The 22,500-nt window shown below is 32.9% G+C and overlaps 1 protein-coding gene across 2 annotated transcripts in view; it reads left to right on the top strand.

Moving 5' to 3' along the window:
• LOC137647104 (membrane progestin receptor gamma-like) overlaps positions 1–22,500 on the top strand; it is a 61,595-nt gene that overhangs the window by 8,913 nt on the left and 30,182 nt on the right. The window contains exon 1 of one of the 2 annotated variants that reach the window (XM_068380334.1): positions 11,978–12,024. The exons of the other annotated variant lie outside the window; for it this stretch is intronic. The gene's annotated coding sequence lies outside the window, so the exon portion shown is untranslated. Of the gene's footprint in view, positions 1–11,977; positions 12,025–22,500 lie in introns of those variants that run through there. 2 annotated transcript variants of the gene reach the window in all.

Genomic DNA, 22,500 nt, shown 5'->3' with positions numbered 1-22,500 from the left:
TTTTATAAGAGTTGATCGTCTTAATAGTATAATGACTAGGAAAGATTTGCTATTTGTAACGCCATATGACAGTGCTACACAGATAAATGTTTAGATAAGTCGTTTTTATTAGCGAATAAAACCAAGACCAGCAAATGTCGCATGTTGTTCTTTTATAAGAGCAAGGATATTTCCATGACATGATTTCTGAAGGACAGTAACCCCACGCTTCAGAAACCCCAGAACGTCTTTTATGAGGAGGAGGAAATGTGTGAAACTCTTATTTCTCAATTGACTGAATGAAACCGCTTTGAAACTTTTTAAATGGAGGTAAATTGTCCTTTTGAATATTAAGAGTTTGCGATTTGTGGGCTGACAAGTTGTCCCTGTCTGGTGGATGTCTCTCTTTAGCGGAAGTCTTGTTTTCATTGCCCAACCAATCTTATATCAAGAGGAAAAGGAAACTTTAGTAATTTATTTTTGTACCTTTTTCATTGAGGAAGTAATTGCGTAACACGCACTCATACATGGAGGGTTGGATTTAACTTATGCGTATTTATGCTTATGTATATAATGCACTATGAGTTAACTAAATAGACTTGGCATAGAGTATGGTTGCTTAAAAATTAACATTAATAACGGTAAAGGCTTTTAAACTCATTTCAATTAATTTTTATGAATATTAAGACACTTGGAGTTTAATAAATTAAACAATAGTTATTTTCTTCATTGATCTGACCCGAAATAACCAACTTTTAAGCAAATACTCCGTAAGTAAACCAAGGTCCCATTGCTCCATATCCCCGCAGACCATAAGTTGATTTTCCGTTGGACCGGATATGTCGGTCAAGCCCATATAGAGCGAGTCACTATATGCATGATAAGCTTGCAGACTAGATTTATAGAAGAACCTTGCGATTCGTATTTGTCCTTCCGGACCGGTAATGTCGTTACTGGTAGGAAATGGGGACCTTTGAAATTTAAGGTTCCTAAGTGGGTTTCTAGGTCTTGCATGCGTAATCAAATAGGTATGAAGGCTCCATAAAAAAGAGAAGTAGCGAAGAACTGTGACAACTTTTGTTGTGTGTGTGCACGGTCATTTATAAATAAAGTCAAAGATTTTATTTTTTTTATTTTTTTTTAATCGTATCTTATAAGGCTGTGGTATTGTGGTGAGCATCATTCTGAATTAGTAAATACAGCTGTGACTGGGAAATTTCTGATTGTATTAGTTTTTTAAGCTTTATTTTGAAGCTCGATCGTATCTATTTAGATACGTATAGATTGAATAACTTATATATTGTTATCATCCTCATTATCATCATCATCAGCTGACGTAAAATGTGTGGCACGAAGATAAAATTCTCTCCTATTAACAAAATTCTTGTGATAGTCTTTATCAGTAGCTCCTTTGCTGTAGTGCATTGGTAGTAAATATTCGATTATCTTTCCTTGATGTTTCCTGTTTCCTACCGGGGGTGTCTCCTCATGTTTTAATTTTATCAGTTTCATTTTGAAAGTATGATTAGTTTAGCTGGATATTGACATCAGTTTTGCATGAAAATTTAAAAAAAATATTAATGGACAGGGTTAATAAGAAATATTAGAAAAAACTCCTTTTCTAGTTTATTGGAATGTCTCAATTTTTAATGGATATTGTTAATAAAAATAATAGTAGAATAAATTCCTTTTCTAGTATATTGATATTACCATATGAATATATAAAATTTTTCTTTAATTATAAACGAGTTACCTTACTGAAGCACAACCGAACATTTGCTGCGTTAGAGTCACTTAAAAATTGCCAATAATTGACTTATATAAATATTTAACCTTTCATTCACGTCTAAAGAAATTAAATACTTATTCCAAAAGGGGTTAAATTAGGTCAAGTCGTTACTGTAGGAAGTTTTGAATAGAAACTTATAAATAGATGATTATGAATTTCTATCTGTCAATCCCCGTAATTGATCTTTTGGCATCGTAATGTAAATTAAACCTAATTTGCTTGAATTTCCATTGGCGCTCTCTCTCTCTCTCTCTCTCTCTCTCTCTCTCTCTCTCTCTCTCTCTCTCTCTCTCTCTCTCTCTCTCTCTCTCTCTCTACATGCTTAGTTCCTATCAAAGAGTGAATATAAACGAGAAAGAAAAAATAGAGAAAATGTCAAGTTCTGTCCGTTATTATATCTTAGGCTTTCAATTGAATGTACCTCTTACGTCATTGCTACAAGTATGTTCTGAATGTCGCCTTTGGATGTTTGATTGAAATTTTATAGGATTTTATTTAATACAGAGACAGTTTTATATTCATGACGAAATTTTGTATTTGTAGCTTCATTGTAATTAACTGTATTCCACTAATGAATTTATTTATATTGTTAGATTGTTTATTGTTTATCAAGTTCACTTTTGATGTTGTAACGAAAAACTTTTACAACCATCTATTAGCTTTCTACTTTTCATCCATTCTTAGTTACGAAATTGCACTGAATGGCCTCCCTAGCCCTAATACTAGGCCTTATGGCCCAAATTTATACACTAAATCTATTACAGTAAAGGCGAAAGAGTTGCATTTTCACCATCGTTCATGTGGTCGTTAATTTTTTATGAAAAAAAAAAAAAAAATATTGGCGCATCCTATGCCCCCCCCCTCTCCCCCAATTGTTATGGCCATAGTGGAAGAACCGCATGATGTCTTAAAATGTGGAAGTGAAACTTAGAATGATGTTGAATACATTAAACATACGAGACTGGACAGAATTGGAACTATTCAGCTTCCCTTTTATCGTATTGAGATTCAGGGATGGCCTGATGCTCACGTGGTTGGGTTTAACTCTCGCCGAGATTTTGCCTGCATCTTGGGTTCTTATGATACGACGTATCTCTAATCAGTGTCCTTCAGGAGGGAAAATGGGCGTGGATCTTGGTCTTAACAAGTCGAGTCTGTGAACCGCCTTTATCGCATCATAACTGTGCTGATCAAATTTCCATTACTAAAATAAAAATAAGTTTCAGAATTAATTTTTACATTAATAATTTCGTACCGTAATGCGTTCTATCGTCATTTTTGTTTATTGGAATTCAAACTGTCAAATCATGGTATTAAGTTTTTTTTTTTACAATTAAATTATACGAGATTCTTATTGTCGTTTGAATGTTAGTAATTCACTTTACTGATTCATAATATTTTCCAGATTTTATTTGGAAAAAAACCGACTGTTTTTCAGATTTTAGTCATTTTCATCCATATCTGAAAAATCGGCTACTTAATTCTTGATGGGATTAGATTACGTAAACCTGATATTGTAGAATATCGTGAATAGATGGATAGAAGCATGGGCCTCGAAACCTCTCGCTTTCTGTAATTCACGGTACGGTAATTGAACTCATGCTGTCATGATATAAATGCGTTTGATTGGATTTTCATCGGTTACACACATCCTTCTACATTCCTCTATTTATGGTCTTTCTATGACAATCTTTGACAGGAATTTTTCTTAGCTCGTCAATGCATTGTCTTCCTTCCCTTATCTCGTTTGTATTCTCTATGGACCCATTCTGTTTATATATATATATATATATATATATATATATATATATATATATATATATATATATATTATATATATTATATATAATATATATAATATATATTTTATATATAATATATATATATATATATATATAATATATATTTTATATATAATATATATATATATATATATTATATATATATATATATATTATATATAATATATATTTTATATATATAATATATATATATATTATATATATATATATTTTATATATATATATATATATTTTATATATATATATATATATATATATATATATATATATATATATATATATTCTGTGTGCATGTCTTTATATATGCATGTTTGTGTATATATTTACACAATAAATTCCTCAGAATTACCGCACCCGCATCGCGGCAATTGCTGTAGCCTTGCTTTGGAACAGTCTATCATTAGAATCCTGCTTAGAGCTAGCTCTGTTGACGCCTAATTCATTGGTGAGTATCCCAGAAGTAGCATAATGATTGCGGTATGCGAAACTTGAGGCCCAACCAGGTGTGGCTTCACTAACTAGCACTTGAGTCGACAACAGGCAGCTGTTCCAGCTGATGGTGGACTAAATAACTCAAACTCTATTTTTCTAGTATTGTTCGCTGCTGTTGCTGGGTGACGGGGTATCACTTGGTCTATTGCATGGGTATGCACTAGTTTAGGTATAGTGTGTTTTTATGTATATGTAAGAGTGCACCTAAGCCGTAAAAATGACTTCTAAATGCTTGGATAGATATGCAAACAGATTCCACCCTTGCCATCTCCCCTTTCTTAACTGTAACCCGCTGGTTCGGCAATTTCTGGGAGTGTGTGTTTTCCGAGCGTACCTCTCGTGGTATCCCCTCTCACCAGGGTGTGACTAAATCCTCTACCGAGGTCAGTATTTATTGATCGAAAACAAAATAGAGGTGTCTGGAGTCACTCATAGTCATCGTTTTCCTAATCGCAAACCAGCTGGAAGGCAAAACAGTGTCTGAGGGACAAGTGTTTGTGTCATCTTAAAATTTGCCAAGCGCAGTTGCTTGCAATCACACGCCTGCATCTCCATATCCCGGTCTTTTCAAGAGACTGGCATCACGCCACCCCTGGTCTTTTATGGTCTGATTTCAGACGCTTAAGAAAAGGATATTCTTCGTGTGCAAGCAATTTATATTTCTAATGGTCTGATCCCCCCCCTCTCTCTCTCTCTCTCTCTCTCTCTCTCTCTCTCTCTCTCTCTCTCTCTCTCTCTCTCTGCAACATTTTCTTTTACGTAATGTTTGTTTATGGTACGATGTCATGTTTTGAAGACGCAGGCGTTCAGGGTACATGTCACAGTTATCGGTATTATTATTATTGTCTAAAATATGTCATTTTTTATCTTTATTAAGTTATGATATATCCAAAATACGTTTCTGTAGAATATTTAAATTTAATATAAATTAGAACCAATTGATTCAGGGTATTTATTTTTCAACTATAAAAAGCTTTCGCTTCTATTATCATACAAACAAATGAAGTTTCAAGCATTCTTGGTGTAGCCACTTGTTTTTGTTTATTATTCTTTTAGTTTCGTCTCTTGAATCGTGTGGGTTGATGATCTCGCTTGTCAAAACACTTGCGCTAAGTGATGTATTCACAGCTTGAGGTCTGGACGTACTTATGTAAATTTTAATTATCCTTAATTTCACTCGGTTATATATCTGGTAATGATTTGTATAATTTTGAGGGTATAGCGTATATATTCTGCAAACTTAAAATACATTTTTACTGTTTTAAAGCTGCCCTATAGCTTATAAGGTTTTAAAGGGAAGTGCATATTTTAGAACCTGGCCAATCTACAAGACGAGGGGGAAATTGGAAAGGGAGGTTAATTACAAAAGAAGCAAAGAAAAAATATGATGAAATGCTTTAAGATAGAATAATGTTTATTCGTGGGATCCTATGATATCTAAAATGTAGTGACATATCAGTGCTCAAATTTTATCAGTTGACGTAATTTATTGCGTAATAAAGTGTTGACATTTGATTTTGCAGGTTGTAGTGCCATTTTTCCATACACCATCTGTCAATAAAATTAAACTTAATCTCTCTCTCTCTCTCTCTCTCTCTCTCTCTCTCTCTCTCTCTCTCTCTCTCTCTCTCTCTCACAGGTTGGGGCACTCAAGTATTGGGTGACTTCCGTCGTAAAGTTCTTTTTGGCATACACTCTCACAATCTATTAAATACATTATGTCGGTCCCAGGTATGTACTGCATTTGGAAGCTGTTCCTTTCATCTCTCTCAAGTGCATAATGGTGTTGTGACGGCCAGGATTAAAGTCAAGTAGATAAAAATGTCGATGACCACGTCCCTCTGGGGTCACGTCCAAGTTATTCGATTGCTGACGCCGAGCGTGATAGCGGAGTGCATTATGTGATGCCCTTAATAGTGTTGTCTTTCGCAAGCTTTGTTTACCGTTTGTATTTATTGGCATTCACTTAGCACTCTCGGGTGGGAGCGAGCTTATGCTTGGTGTTAGTTGGTTTCTTTTCGTTGTTATAAAAGTCAGAGGGAGAGTCTCTCTCATTTATGTATAGTGTATGATGATACTCTTGTTTTTATAGTGGAAAATGTGTAAAAGATATTAATCAAAAGTGATTTTGTATACAAGAAACTAGTGACCAATGTTAATGTTGTATTAAGTGCTTACTCATCTACATCAGTAGATCCCGTTTAGATTTGGACCTCATAAGGGTCAAGGTCACAGTGACCCGAAAGGTCATAATATTTTACTGTAAATTTAAATATTAACCGATTTACTTGAAGCCAAGACCAAACTATTCAATTTCGGTTGCCGGAAATATAATTTGACATATCAAAATAGTGAGAATGCCTGATTTTAAAGATTAGTAGGTTCAAAGATCAAGGGGTTCGATTTTTCAAGGTCACAGAATTTCAGAGGGTCATAACCATCAAACTACTGATATACACACTGTTGATATTATTGACATTTCACCTGAAAAAAATAATCATCAACCCTTAAGGGCTGCAGAATTGCAAGGGCCCCATTTACAACAACAAACAAATCTATCATAGACAGGAAAGTGAGAAAACCACTTATTGTCTTTGAAATTACATCATGGCTGTTAACCTTGTGACCTTGAAAGGTCAAATTAAACATCACTTTATTTCGGCTAGTCCAGATTCACACTTGTTTAATATTATTGATGGGTAATACTACTACTATCAGAAAAAGAAAGCAATAATGGTAGAAAAAGAAAGCAATAATGGTAGAAAAAGAAAGCAATAATGGTAGTGTTTTTGCAAAAGTTAACGTTCGATGGATAAGGTTTGCTGTCTGAAACTGCTTGTTATATTTTTTATTGTCTGTGGTATCTCGTCTTAAGGTATTATTTCGGCCCCTGTTTCGTTTAGCTAAGGAAAAGTCCTTGTCCTCTATCACAATGGCCCTAAATGTACCCACTGATCCCGGTGTCTGGCCACTGGCCTAAATTTTATAATGCAATCCAATCCAATTAAGCTGTGTAATGCTGGTTAAGTTGTCACCGTCACATTGCTCAGTTTGATTTGGGGATTGTTTCCTAACACACACACACACACACACACACACACACACACACACACACACACACACACACGCGCGGTATATGTATGCCTTCAGGTAAGCCATAAAAGTAATTTCCTTATGTGTGTGATCCCGTGGTAGAGCTAATTCGATATGAAAGTGTATTTTAGGTTGTTTAAAAATATAAATATTTACAGGTATTACTGATATATATTATATGTATATATATTTATACATATATATATTATATAATATATTATATATATATATATTATATTATATATATATTTATATATATAAATATATGTATTATATATACACATATATATTATACATATATATATATTATATATATATATATATATATATATATATATATATATATATATATATATATATATATATATAAATATATATTATATAAATATATATATATATATATATACATATATATATATATATATATATATATATATATATATATATATATATATATATATATATATAAACACATATATAAGTGTATATTCAAATATAAAATGTCAACTGCAGCTCGATGGAAATTAAAGAATAGAAGAAAATGAAAGTTCTATCAATATTTTATATATTGGCCTCTGGCTGAAAAGTTATAAAATAATATTATAAATTTTACGTAGAATAGTATTGTGAATTTGTAATTTCTTCCATTTTTTTTTTTTTTTTTTTTTTTTTTTTTTTTTTTTTTTTTTTTTTGTACTTTTAAGAGTACCTGACTGACTTTCCCTTTGACTTGATATTTAGAAGACTGTATTTAATCGCATACCATGTAGATAAGACAGTGTCACCTTCAACCGACTTGTTTTATCTATTTATGTAATGAGTATATCATTTTGCCATCGGTGTACTTGTTTTTTTCAACCGTACACAACATTTTTGCTCTTAACAGTAACCCTAATGGCCGAAGAATGTCTCACTTATTTAGATGTGTGTTTCATTGCAGGATATACCGGAAGTTAGGGAACTTCACCATACAATAAAGTGATTAGAATCTTTCTCTGTTCTTCTCATTTTAAGTTCTCACGTATAACAATGTCGGTTCCCATAATATTGAACCTCTCAATTCATTGTTTTATGCAGAACTATTTTTCTTTTGGACTGGAATTGACGAAATTATTATCCTTATACTATTGATAACATAAATCTGGGGACTTACAGTTGGAAACGGGAATTCCTGGCACACACCACTGAGGAAGTGCACCTTTTCACACACTGACTGTGCGGCGAGTACCTATGAGTAGCCCTGCCCACCACGTCTGCCATGTCTCTCTATACTATCTGTTTTCGTTAATTACAGTGCCGTAAGGGCGTACAGGGTGCACTTACTTAGAGCTAGGTGTACCAGGAATTCCTGGGGCCAACTGTACGTACCTTAAGGGTTTAGTTTTAATTGATTGTGCGATAACATTTTTACAGTATTTAATATTTCTTAGACTAAAATTGTTTCTAGAAAATGTCATTCCTCCGTGTAAGATGCGTAAGTTTATTTCAATAACGTTTTAAGTAAAAGTTGTCATGTACCACTTATTTTTGGTTAAAAACAAATGAAGTTAGTATCGTTTGTAGTTATACCATTGTCTGTCAGAATTACTAAAGAGGCATACAGTAGCGTTCAAGCTATTTGCGAATAGCAAGCAATTTTATTTCTCCATAAATAACGTTGGGGATACAAATGAGAAATTTAATTATATGCTTTCCAATGAAAGTAAATGGTTGACAACTGAACACTTGAAAGTTAAATGAAGTGAATTTATGGTGGCTGATAAGAACAATAAGTCAAGAAGCCTTGGTGGTGTTCAAATGACTAGCAATTGCCGATAAAATTCATGACTTGGATGTATAGATGTGTTAATGGATATCTTCCTAGAAATATTACTTCAGTTCGAAAATATTCAGATTGATGTTCCTTCAAGTAACTTGCGATTAACTGTGCCATCGCTAGAATTGAATATTGTCACTTATAATAATTTACCAAATTTACAAGTTATGAAATTATAAAATACGATAAGCAACATTAACATTATTAAGGGTGGCTACCTCCTGTGATACCATTACCTCTGTAATACCAATAGTTATTTAGGTAGCCTATTGAAATTAGAATGACTAGAATGTGTAAGACGAACGTTCCAAGTACACAGAACATAATTATCATTAACTGGAAACTAGATTTTTATTCATGGATTGTTTTTAAGTTATAGGAATAGAGATGCACCGCAAGTTCCAAGCTTTCCAATATGCAGCCTCACGGTGACTCAATAAGCGTCTACTTGACATAAGGACATATTATCTAAAATCTCTCAAGAATTCATTTTGTCTTTATTATTATTATTATTATTATTATTATTATTATTATTATCATCCAAATGTCTTGATATTGCTGATTTGATAATTATGATGAACTGCGCATTATCATTCTTCCAAGAAGTCTGCTTAAAGTGTGTGTGGCTCTTGTTGTTATTGTTGTATTTTTTTTTCAGGTAAAACTTAAGGTGTTATCTTGTTTGGTATTAGAAAGGATAGTGAAAAACTAAATTAAGTTATAACGATAAAAATGACATGCCTATGTCATGTACTAGTATAATTTTATAGTTATTTTAGCAATTGCTAATAAATATTTCACTGAGCGTAAGTTGAAAGAGGATATATGCGAATATGATTATTATTTTTCAAAAATAGTCCATCTTGTATGATTAAATTTCTGGTTGATATTTGGAGAACAAATTGCTTATTCCCTTAGTTGGCAGTATAGCAATCCCCCCCCCCCCAGTCATTCTTTTAAAAATTCCGTTATTTATCAGTTAAATCCTTTTATATTATATTCATTGTTATTGCAGCTAATAGTTTTTATATGAACATGTTTTAAATTCTGAAGTACTTTAATGGTTGGCCGAAGTGCAGTTGAACATAAAAGCCCCTCGTACACTTCGCTTCAAAGAAATACACCATGTTACACCCTTACTTCGCGGTGAGTAACCAAACAGTGTAGGTAGAGGTGGCGGAGGTGGTGGTGGGGGGGACCTAAACACAGGAACTAGCCGAGCAAGTAAGGTGTGGGTATGTGTGTTTTCAGAGCGAGGTGTACTACGCATTCATGTTTCCAACTGTACCTTAATAGTCGACCAAAAAATTAACCGAATAAATGAATAGTTTCTTTTTAGGAGGGAAAACTCTAAATGGAGATTGTTTTTTTTTTTTTTTTTTAGATCTACATGTGTGGGGTTAGCTGATACAAATCGTAATACAGAAAAACGTAACTGAAGATATTTATTCTTTGCTATATGTATCCGCCAGTTCAGATAAATTCTGTCGCATGATGTGCCCATGTTGAGTTCATTATACCTGTTGGACCCAAATGATTCACTTATGCCCGACATCGGATTTTATTGTGATTTTTCAGTTGACGTCGCCGATGGAATACGATGGCTTCATTATTCGAAGCACCTGATAATTTTTAAGTTTTGATTCCAGACGGCTCTGGCCTAGGTTTATTCTTCAGACTCTAATAGCATATTTATTTATATTAATTTATAATTTTGAATATTGTGCATTTGCTAATATTTATACATTTAATCTTATGTCAGCAATTATATTATCATTTGGAAATGTTTGCTGCCAAAACAAAGTTGAAAATCGTTTATTATTATTATTATTATTATTATTATTATTATTATTACTTGTTAAGCTACAACCCTAGTTGGAAAATCACGATGCTAAAAGCTCAATAGGGAAAATAGCCCATTGAGGAAAGGAAACAAGGAAAAATAAAATATTTTTAGAACAGTAACCTTAGAATAAATATCTCCCATATAAACTATGAAAAATCTTCAACAAAACAAGAGGAAGAAAATTTTTTTGAATAGTTTTCCCTAGTGTACCCTCAAGCAAGAGAACTCTAACCCAAAACAGTGGAAGACCACGATGCAGAGGGTGTGGCACTACCAAAGACTAGAGAACAATGATTTGATTTTGGAGTGTCCTTCTCCCAGAAGAGCTGCTGACTATAGCTAAAGAGTCTCTTCTTCGAATTGGATCTCGGGCTAATGCTGTTGTCAGGAGATTAATTCATCGTACAGTATGTGACAGGAAGCCAAATCTTGTTTACCTGAGCTGCCTAATTATATTCTGCCGTAGGAAGCTAAACCTTCTTGGTATCGTAGATACTTCATTGTCAAGGGTCTCTCAAGCCTGTTCAAGGTGTTTTTTTTTTTTTTTTTTTTTTTTTTTTTTTAAATACAATTATCTGTTTTTATGTTGTATGTTAAGTATGCTTCAGTTACGTACGTCAATATTTTAAATGGACTGGCCGGTGGCGTGCGCAACCTTATGCTCACGTCTATTTAAGCTGGCCTTATGCCAGTACGGGCTCTTGCTTTTAGAGCATCTTGTAAGATATTGTCTACCTCAAAGGAAAAGAAAATTGGATAAGGTAGCAAACGGGAGAAATGCAAGGGATTAAGTTGAAAGGAAATGATAATGCAGGGAAACGATATTAATTGATAATAGAATATTTCTCTAGAATGCCAATTCGGGACCGTTTTTCATTTTTTCGTTTTAGGGTTTTCTCTTTCTTCCAGCATTAGCGTTTTTATTATTTTTTAAAGAAAAGGAAATTTATAAAGATCAGAAAGACTCTTGATTAAATTTCTGGAATAGTGCTTTAATTCTTGATTTTTTTAAAGTGTAAATTTCTCTTGAAAGCGTAGTGGTTTATTTTTATCAATAAAGATTTGGTGATTAATTTTGGAACGCATAATTTCATTTACTTTATATGTACGAAGATAAACTGCAATCGAAGGTGTTTTATTTCAGTTGTGTTTTTTTATCTTTGCAGGTCTTTCATTTATCCCGTCTTCCCTCGGAACGAAATAACCGGTAAGTAATGCTAGTATGATGCAGTTAACCTATCGGCGTGCGCTAATTACCCCAGTTTGTGTTGGGAAAATTAAATGTGTTGACCAACCACAAGTTAATGATTTTATCCGAATAAAGAAATGTGGTAATGTGGAAATGACAGCACAGCTAATTGTAGATTTTTTTTGCAACAAGGTTCAACAGAAAGATGGAGTAAAATGTAGTATACTATGGGTATAATAGGAGAAAGTAGATAAGAATCCGATAAGACATTGTATGTCAAGAGGAGATTACAAAGGAAAAGGGAGGGGCTGATAATGTTGTGAAGATAAGTGGTATGAGCAAAAAATTGCACATTCATGAGATGGGTTTTAGAATGTAATGGAAAGGCGTAATATAAAGTTGAGAGAGTTGCAGTTTTTGAGGTGTGGGTGCTGATTGAAAGAATTAGCTCGAGTAAAATTTTGTATGTACAACAAATTAAGGACGTGGAGTGACGTTTTGCATTTACTAGGGTGATGTAGTGGAAGCGTCTGTGACGCAATAAAACTTAATAATATTGAACCAGAAAAGAAGTATCAGTTAAACAAGATGTCTTTGTAATTAATGAAGCTTAGTGTGGTTGTCACAGGAGAGTGATAGAATAGTGTTCACTTTATGTCTTGGTACTAAGTGCGGCTATAGAAGGGTGCTTCTGGACGATCCAAAATGTTCCGTAATATTAATATTCCAGAAAATAATCTAATCTTCTAAGTTGCACATTGAAGTCTTTCATCATTACAAACGGGACAAAACAACGGAGTAGAAATATTGGGTAAAAATGTTGGTGGTTTAATCATGTAGAGGGAATGGGAGTAGATAGATAGCGGAAAGTGCTTATGTGAGGGTAACAGAAGTGTTAGAATGACACGGTTTCAAGGTTGAACATTAAATTGAACTACGAACTGCCTGTGAGGGTATTTCTTCCTAATAATCATCATGAGGTGAAGTCATCTTTGGAAAAATATTTGATTACAGTAGTTGGTAATGTCTTTCCTTTTAACTGTATTTTGATGAAAGACAGCTTTTTATAGTAAGGCATGTATTATCACAGAAATATATATGTTAGACACCTAGCATATATTGATTAAATAATTCACAAAGTATGTATTTATATGTTTTACCAAATAAGACAGTGCTTATTGTCACAAGACTGTAACTAGAAATAAATAAGCTGCAGTGCACGCATTTCTATAAAATTCTATAATTTATGGTATTTAGTTGATTAACGTTAAAATACATTGTAACTTCCAATGTTTGATTTTGTTCAGTTAGGACCTACTGAACATGAAAGACAAAACTGATCATTGGTTTTAACAATTTAGATTCATGCATATGGTAAGAAAAATCATATAATCAAGTACATTACATACGGTACAATATATATTTCAATTGAGACTGCATATGCCTTTAGTGCCGTAACATCTGTACCATGGTCTTCAACTGTCTTGGGTTAGAGTTCTCTTTCTTGAGGGTACACTAGGGCACGCTATTCTAATTTTTTTTTTTTTTTATAGGAGATATTTATTTTTAATGTTACTCTTTTTAAAAGATTTTATTTTTCCTTGTTTCCTTTCCTCACTGGGCTATTTTCCCTGTTGAACCCCTTGGCCTTATAACATCCTGCTTTTCCAACTAGGGTTGTAGCTTAGCAAGTAATAATAATAATAATAATAATAATAATAATACGAGAAACCTTAGCGTAACATAAAAATCATTATTTTATATATAACAAAAGCAAATAAATGTGGTTTTACCATGAATGCGGTAACTGTGTGCAATGAATAACTTGCTTCATTTAGATTATCTGGGTGCAATTCGCTGCAGCTGAGGCCCGCTAAGTGTCCTAGCTTTCGTTACAGAACTGAAATGCGTATTAGGCGAAGAATAGAGGTGAGCCCTATTTTTGCGTTTTACCTAATCATCCTAATCAATTGCTCACTCGCAAACAGTATACAAATTGACGATAATTACTAGATGCCCAAATTAAAGTGTGCTGAGCAAATCTCACCCTCTAGCGTATCAAATTTCGCAGTAATCCTCTAATTGCAAGACATGTAGATTGTTACCTATAGTCACTTTTAACATTAGTAATCTTCCCTCTTTAGAGAGATTATTCCGTACTCCTTTATTTTCCTATCATGTTTGACCAGGGAAGTTCTTGTCCCCCTCCCCCGTGGACCGAATTCGGGTAGACGTAAACCGGCTGTTGGCATTAGAATGATCTGCTGTATCAAGTTGCCGAAGTGTGTGTGCTATCGCATTGAAAGATTGCTTTTGTCTGGTTGTGGTACGCCCTTGGTCAAGATAGTGTCATCGAGATGTTTTGCGCATTTGTTTATTGTAAAAGTGCTCAAGGAGAATATCAACAATGTATTTTTTTTTTCAAGTTTTTAATGGCACAGTTGCGATATCAATAATGTTGAAGACATTATTAGGAAATTATTTGTTCTTTCCAGAAGAATAAGGATAATACTGTTAACATTAGTATATAATAATGTTTCAATTATAGCTTTTATTAAGAGTGCAATTGCGATATCAATAATGTTAAGACATGATTAGGAAATTATTTAGTTATTGGTTGAAAATGCATGATTAGTGATATTATAACAAGTGTTTGACTATTAATAACATATAATGTTTATTTTTATAGCAAGATTTTATATAGTGGGTATTGTCGCATGTGTTAGGCACTTTCATTTGAGAGTAATTGTGTGCGAGGAGAGTGTGGCTATCAGCTGTGATAAGAGGCCTGGTGTTTTAGAAATGACACGAAGAGCCTCGTTATGATTCTGGCGAGCGGTTCCGCTTACCCCCACCGAGATGATAAGAGCTCTTGTGCAGTGGGTAGATAAAAAATGTATATACACTTAACTCCCTAGTCTTGTATTTTGTACTTAAGTGCTCATGCATGATTCCGTTGAAGACTGACAACTGTTGTTTGTATTAAACTAGTTTACATGATACGTCAAAAATGACTGCTAACTATTTAGATAGGTGTTCATACTAAGGTATATACCAACCTTTTCGTCCAAGGAGGTTAACTTCCTTGTTCTCACCAGGGCATGACTACTACTCTCCCCTTTACCCGTGGGACAGGTCGAGTTAAGCGTGACCCGATATATAATATTATATAGATAATTAATTATACATATATATGTATATATGTACATATGTATATATATATACTGTATACATATATATGTATATATATATATATATATATATATATATATATATATATATATATATATATATATATATATATATATATATATATATATATATATATATATATATATATATATATATATATATACATATATATATAATATATATAATACATATATATATATATATATACTGTATATATATATATACATATGTGTATATATTATATATATATAATATATATTATATATACATATTATATATATATATATATATATGTGTGTGTGTGTGTGTGTGTATGTATGTGTAAATATAAGCCATACACTTGCTCTTTATTTATCATTCTATTAGTCATTTTTATGGCTATTTTTTCTCTATTCTGATAGGCGTTTGTGCTGGAGTTTTTATCCAAGTAGATCATTCTATGCAGTGGAAGCTTAAACTGGAACTTTTCTGTTTGAATGTCATTTTCTGTTTGAATGTCTTGGCCATTTTTATGACAACAATACGTTTCTCGAGTACCTGAAGACGTAAATCCCGTAAAGACATAAACAAATAATGGTATGCGGCATTTCAGCCATAGAAATGTAAGTGTATGATGTAAATCTGGAACAAGGCCGTAACTGTTTGAAGCTAAAAGACTTAACAAAAGAAGGCTCTCTTTTGTAGGTCTTGGGGGATACAGTAATCCCATAAACAAGATATAAAAAAATAGTTCTGCGTTCGTAAAACGTTGAGAAATGTCTTTTATGTCCCCGATTAACAACATTTTTGTTATCAATAAAATTACTGTAATCAAAAATTTTCCCAGAGTTTTTCGTTTGTCTGAACTTCAAGTTCAGTCTGTTATATAAGGGGAAGTTTTGCCTTCTCAGCTGCGCCAGCGCCAATTTTTTTTTTTTTTTTTTTTTTTTTTTTTTTTCCCCCTCAACATTTGGTATATTAATTTTTTATATGTTACTTCTTTCAAACAGTACTTGCCCAGTCATGTGTTTTCAATGCTTCATAAGGTGGCTGTTTTTTTTTTATAATCTTAATTCATTGAAGTCAAGCAAGATATGAACTGGAATTTTTCATCCCGCAAAAACCCATTTCTCTTTAGACTGGTTAAACCTTCATCCCATATAGCCTCCATTTTAACCATTTCTGTCATGCAACCTTAATAAATTTCTTCTTACCCTGTGCATTATGTCTGTAGGGCAATCATCGTTTTTATTTTGTTTTCTACACTGTTAGAAAAAACCGTAATTCTAAAAGGAAATTCGCCATAGAAATATACTGATCTTGACCGTATTTCAGTAAAATACAGGTGACCGTAAATTTACCTTACTTTATTATCTTTTACAGGTTGGTGACCTAAGATTGGTGACCGTAATGTCACTCCTTTACGTCAGTATATCCGTTTTTCAAACGGTAAAAATCATGGAATAAATGTTGCCAGGCATTTACCATTTTTTTATGGAAAATTTTAAGTGTAATGTATGTTTATTTTACCTGGCTCTTGTCCTTCCAATGTTCTATCCACTTTTCTACCCTCTCATCAACCTATTACTGTCATCCTATGCATTTAAATAACTTCTTCCTTCTTCCTAATATTTCACTGATATCCTAGTTCTCACATCCGGCATTCCAATTCCTCCTCTCTGCATAAATACTGCCTCATACTTCAGAGCGATTGAAATTTTATTCCTTGCTCCTTTTCATCATGCGCTTTTGTGCTTTTTTTATTTTTCGTTTATTATTGGCAACTTGATATTGCCAATAATAGCCTTCGCTTAGTATGCAATTTTTCCGTGTCTTTGCTTACTATTTCTGTATTGTTACATTAACGTACTTCTCTTTCGGTTTTAGTCTTTTTTTTTATGCTCTCCGTCTTTCTGCTTAGTTCTTTATTTTTTTTTAGAATTAAAGTGATTTTTTTATTTTATAACACTCGCCCAACTTTTTAGAATTTCCGATTTTCTTTACGTTTTCTCAATGTCTAGTTTAAAGGCAAGGGACAATGACATTGCCCTATCGAGTAGGACAATGGCTTAGAGACTGACTTTATATACATAGAAGTGCTCAAGCCCCCTCTCCACCCAAGCTAGGACCAAGGATGGTCAGGCAATGGGTCTTCATGACTCAGCTGATAGACCTATAGGCTCCCCAAACACCCTATCCTTAGCTCAAAAGGATAGTGAGGTTGCAGCGACCAAAGAAACTAAAGAATTTGAGCGGGACTCGAACCCCACTGTGGCGATCACCAGTCAGGGACGTTATCACATCGACCACCACAATCCTAGTGATTAGAAAATTCGTCTAAGAACAACTTTGCTCATATTTTACATTAACATATGATGCATTTAAATCAGTTTGCGACTTACATCAATTGGTCGAATGGTTTTATATTTTTCCGTTTATCATTGAGTCTCGAAGCTTCTTTTTTTCTTAATTTATTAATAAAGCAGAATATTTTCATAGGCCGTATCCATACATTACTGCTATATATGAATAAATAGTTTAATTTCACTATTAGTTTTTTATAAATCAATTAGTTTATTTCCACGAGTTATCTGGTGTACGGTTATTTCCACTTGCGTTATAATTATGGATATCATATGTAATATATTTTTGCTTGTTTGTTTTCCCATAAGTCCTATTCATCATAGGATTTTCTTAAAATTTTCATCTTCGTTCTAGAGGTTTCTATAATTTTGGACCTTTTTGTGGTATTTCTCTGCGTTTTAATCTTAGCCCAGTGTTTTGTATAATTCTGTGCTTAATCATTTCGGTCCCAGTGCTTATTTGATTCTTCATCGGTCTTCTGCTTTTCTTTTCGGTTGTTGTATTTTTCGTCGCTTAGTCGCGTATTAAGTTAAAAGGATTGCTATAGTACAACTGATGACAGCAGTACGTTCATATATATTTCTTCCATCCAGCTGCGCAAAAGGGTAATTTAGTATTGTTGTTGTCAGATAGAATTACTTAATGCGTTTATTAACAAATGCTGTGAATGTAAAATCAAAGGATCCGTGATGTTTACTTTTATATATACATTTACATGTATATATATATATATATAAATATATATATATATATATATATATATATATATATATATATATATATATATATATGTGCGTGTGTGTGTATATATAAATATGTATATATGTATATATATATATATATATTTATATATATAATATATATATATATATAATATATATATGTATATATGTTATTTATTTATATATATATATATATATATATATATATATATATATATATATATATATATATATATATATACACATACATATACACACACATACACACATTGTCTATATATTCTCTCGCTATCTTTCTTATATATACATAGGTATGTATGTGTGTGTATATATATATATATATATATATATATATATATATATATATATATATATATATATATATATATATATATATATATATATATATACACACATACATATTGTCTATATATTCTCTCGCTATCTCTCTCATATTCATAGGTATATATATATATATATATATATATATATATATATATATATATATATATATATATATATATATATATTCAAATAAGCCATATATATTTTTGATACATTAATGTCTGGATTCTCTTAACGACCTCGGGATCAGAGCCCCAGGCGAAATCGCACAAAGACAAGAGCTTGGGTCCGGCCGGGAATCGAACCCTGGTCGGCAAGCTTGTATAGACAGTGACTAAGCCACTTGGCTACGAAGAAAGATAAAAGTCAATGACAATTCTTCTGTACTTATACCTGTCGAATTCAGGTATTTTGTACTTAGAATTAAAATCAACCCATCTTCACCATCGTAGCTAATTGGTAGTTTGTTACTTGGCATTCAATTAATGATAAATTTTGCACATTTAGACGTGTTTTTCATATTAAAATAAGCCATATATATTTTTGATACATTAATGTCTGGATTCTCTTAACGACCTCGGGATCAGAGTCCCAGGCGAAATCACACAAAGACAAGAGCTTGGGTCCGGCCGGGAATCGAACCCTGGTCGGCAAGCTTGTATAGACAGTGACTAAGCCACTTGGCCACGAAGAAAGATAAAAGTATGTTAATCATTAATTGAAAGATAAAAGTATGTTAGTCATTAATTGAAAGATAAAAGTATGTTAGTCATTAATTGAATGCCAAGTAACAAACTACCAATTAGCTACGATGGTGAAGATGGGTTGATTTCAATTCTAAGTACAAAATACCTGAATTCGACTGGTATAAGTACAGAAGAATTGTCATTGACTTTTATCTTTCTTCGTGGCCAAGTGGCTTAGTCACTGTCTATACAAGCTTGCCGACCAGGGTTCGATTCCCGGCCGGACCCAAGCTCTTGTCTTTGTGTGATTTCGCCTGGGGCTCTGATCCCGAGGTCGTTAAGAGAATCCAGACATTAATGTATCAAAAATATATATGGCTTATTTGAATATGAAAAACACGTCTAAATGTGCAAAATTTATCATATATATATATATATATATATATATATATATATATATATATATATATATATATATATATATATATGATGTGTGAGTATATGTATAAATATAGATATAAAGATAAAGGTAGAGATAGATAGATAGATAGGTATACCATGCACAAATGGTACCTTGCCAAAAAAACGAGGCTGTTCTCATCTTGAGTGTTTTAGAGTTGTCTTATGGTGACATTTTATGGCATATTCATTTCCTTGCAAATCATTCGCCCAAAGAAATCTTCCCGAACAGAAAAGCGTAGCTGCTTATGCAAAATTTTAAGTGTAGATTTCACTTATATGGAAATTTCTGGAAGTCCTGTAATCAGTCAAGCAGCTTAACGTGCTTTGCCGAAGATCGCGGTTCGTCCACCGATTTTCTACTCCTCCCAATGACCTCATGTTCGGACATGGTACCCAAAAAATTCTTCTAGGAAGATTGTGAATGAAGCAATGTAGTATTTACGTTTAGATGAGTAAATAGATTCTTCTATGAAATTCTTTTCCACACACACCAGTAAGCATGTTAGTCGGGTAACGTCAGGAAGATTTAGTTTAGAAGTTTCACTTTAACCGATGTGGAAGACCAAGCCAAACCTCTTATCCGAACGCGTCTCACTAACATCACTATCTATCCAATAAACAAACTTTGCTTCAGTCGCGCTGCTGTCAGCGGTTTTGGTAGCTGATTTAGAAGTAACAGTATGCTTTTATAAAAAATGATAAGTCTTTCAGATTGAAGATTTCCTTCGTGATAGAACCTTTGCTTTCAAGCACTTCTAAAATAATGACGATAACTGATAACATTTGATAGTGGGAAATTTTTCCTATTTCTTCCATTAAAAAAACTTAATCTTTTATTAACCAGCTAACAACTGGTAACCCTTTTAGGATAAAGCACTAAAACTAGTGGAACTGTAATGCTATCACAGTTTACACTTCCTTGTTTAGATAGAGCATCTTATTTGGGCTGTTATAGCGACTTGAGCTGGGCGCTTCCGAGAGAGAGAGAGAGAGAGAGAGAGAGAGAGAGAGAGAGAGAGAGAGAGAGAGAGAGAGAGAGAGAGAGAGGGGGGGGGGGGGCAGGGAGAGAGAGGGAGGGGGAGGGGGAGAGTGGTATTGGCTTGGCTCAAGTATCAACTGGTTTTGAAGGGAAGTATACTGAGCATTCTTTGTACACGAAGTCAAATTTTTTTTTATGCACAGTCAGCACCTTCATCATTATAAACCCTTTAATTCATCACGTGTTGTTTTCCTATATTTAATAAGTTCTCTCTCTCTCTCTCTCTCTCTCTCTCTCTCTCTCTCTCTCTCTCTCTCCTCTCTCTCTCTCTCTCTCTCTCTCCTCTCTCTCTCTTTTACGATTTGATAATTTTTCTTAAACAGCCATGGGGAGGAGAATCCTGAAGATTAATTTTTCCAGTTACTTGTTATCTCTACTCAGCTTTGGCTAAATTCAATTTATTAGTTAACTCCTTTTATTAAAAAAAAATCTCGAGACGACCACAATAGCTGATTAAATCAAGCTTAGTAACCTTAGGAGAAGACTCGCAAAGGGGAATAATGGAAATTGAGGATAATAACTTGCAAATATATGATTAAATGTAAATCAGCATTATGTGATATTTGGTCTAAACGTGGTTGTGAAAATGACTTTTTTTGAAGAAGGTTTTAGCTGTTATTCATTTATGTCACTTTTTATTTTATTTTATCTTGTGATTGAATCTCGTGTGTATATACAGTATATATATATATATATATATATATATATATATATATATATATATATATATATATATATATTAAGGATAAGGTCCTCCCTCAATCCTTCCTGTAGTTTTAATGAATGAATTAATTTTAAACAAGTTTTCTTATTTGTTAATCCATTACTAAAAATCTGTTTAATAGTTTTTAATTGTCCTATCTTTTAGATATCCATCGCCAGCCTTCTAACTTTATATATTTCTGGTTTTGTCTCGAACAAACTAATCGTAATTTATACGAGTGTAAATTATTTGGGAACAAGTAGTTATTGAAAAATTTACATTTTAAGGTATTATATTTCTTTCATAAGTTCGCGATGATAGATGTTTAAAAATAAAACTTATTAAATTCATTGTAGACAAAACTGCTTTGGCTGGATAATCAAAACTAGTCACTTGATAAATGGTGCCTCTTGATTCATTACATTTAAAGTCACGAACTTGAGATGAACTATTCATGACTAACCTTATTATCATTATGATAGTTCATGAATGATGGTGTAATATCTATCTGGGAAATGTAAATTTGCCAAGCTGTTTAATGCACGGGTACGATTCTATTTATACTTTAAGATTTATGAATATCCAATTAATCTAATTTAATTGCGTTTGATTAGGTCAGTTGCACCTTATTGTCACCAAATGTGTGCATTGTCATTTATAGTCTGCTTCAAACAAGTCAAGTGTTTCTTGGCATACACCAGCCATCATTGATCAACAATTGTTTGCCCAAATATGAGTAAATGTTTATTGATCTATCGATTTTATAAGTTGGTATGCTACTGTTTAAGCGAACGCCATCACAGAGGATAATGTTCAAACTGGAGTAGGCAAGTGTAATCCAATTCTAAACTCAAGACTTGCCATGTTTCTCTTGAGTAACCAGATGAGGACGTGACCCAGTTTATCCAGTCAAAGGGGAGGGATATATAACTTCTCCTACGTTAAACTTTGAACCATTCGTTGCTAGTCCAACTAAGGTTGTAGCTTAGCAAGTAATAATAA

The sequence above is a fragment of the Palaemon carinicauda genome, chromosome 9, assembly GCF_036898095.1.
Source record: "Palaemon carinicauda isolate YSFRI2023 chromosome 9, ASM3689809v2, whole genome shotgun sequence".
Lineage (NCBI taxonomy): Eukaryota > Metazoa > Arthropoda > Malacostraca > Decapoda > Palaemonidae > Palaemon > Palaemon carinicauda.
The sequence above is the reverse complement of the archived record's forward strand: the minus strand, read 5'-3'. Positions and strand labels throughout refer to the sequence as shown.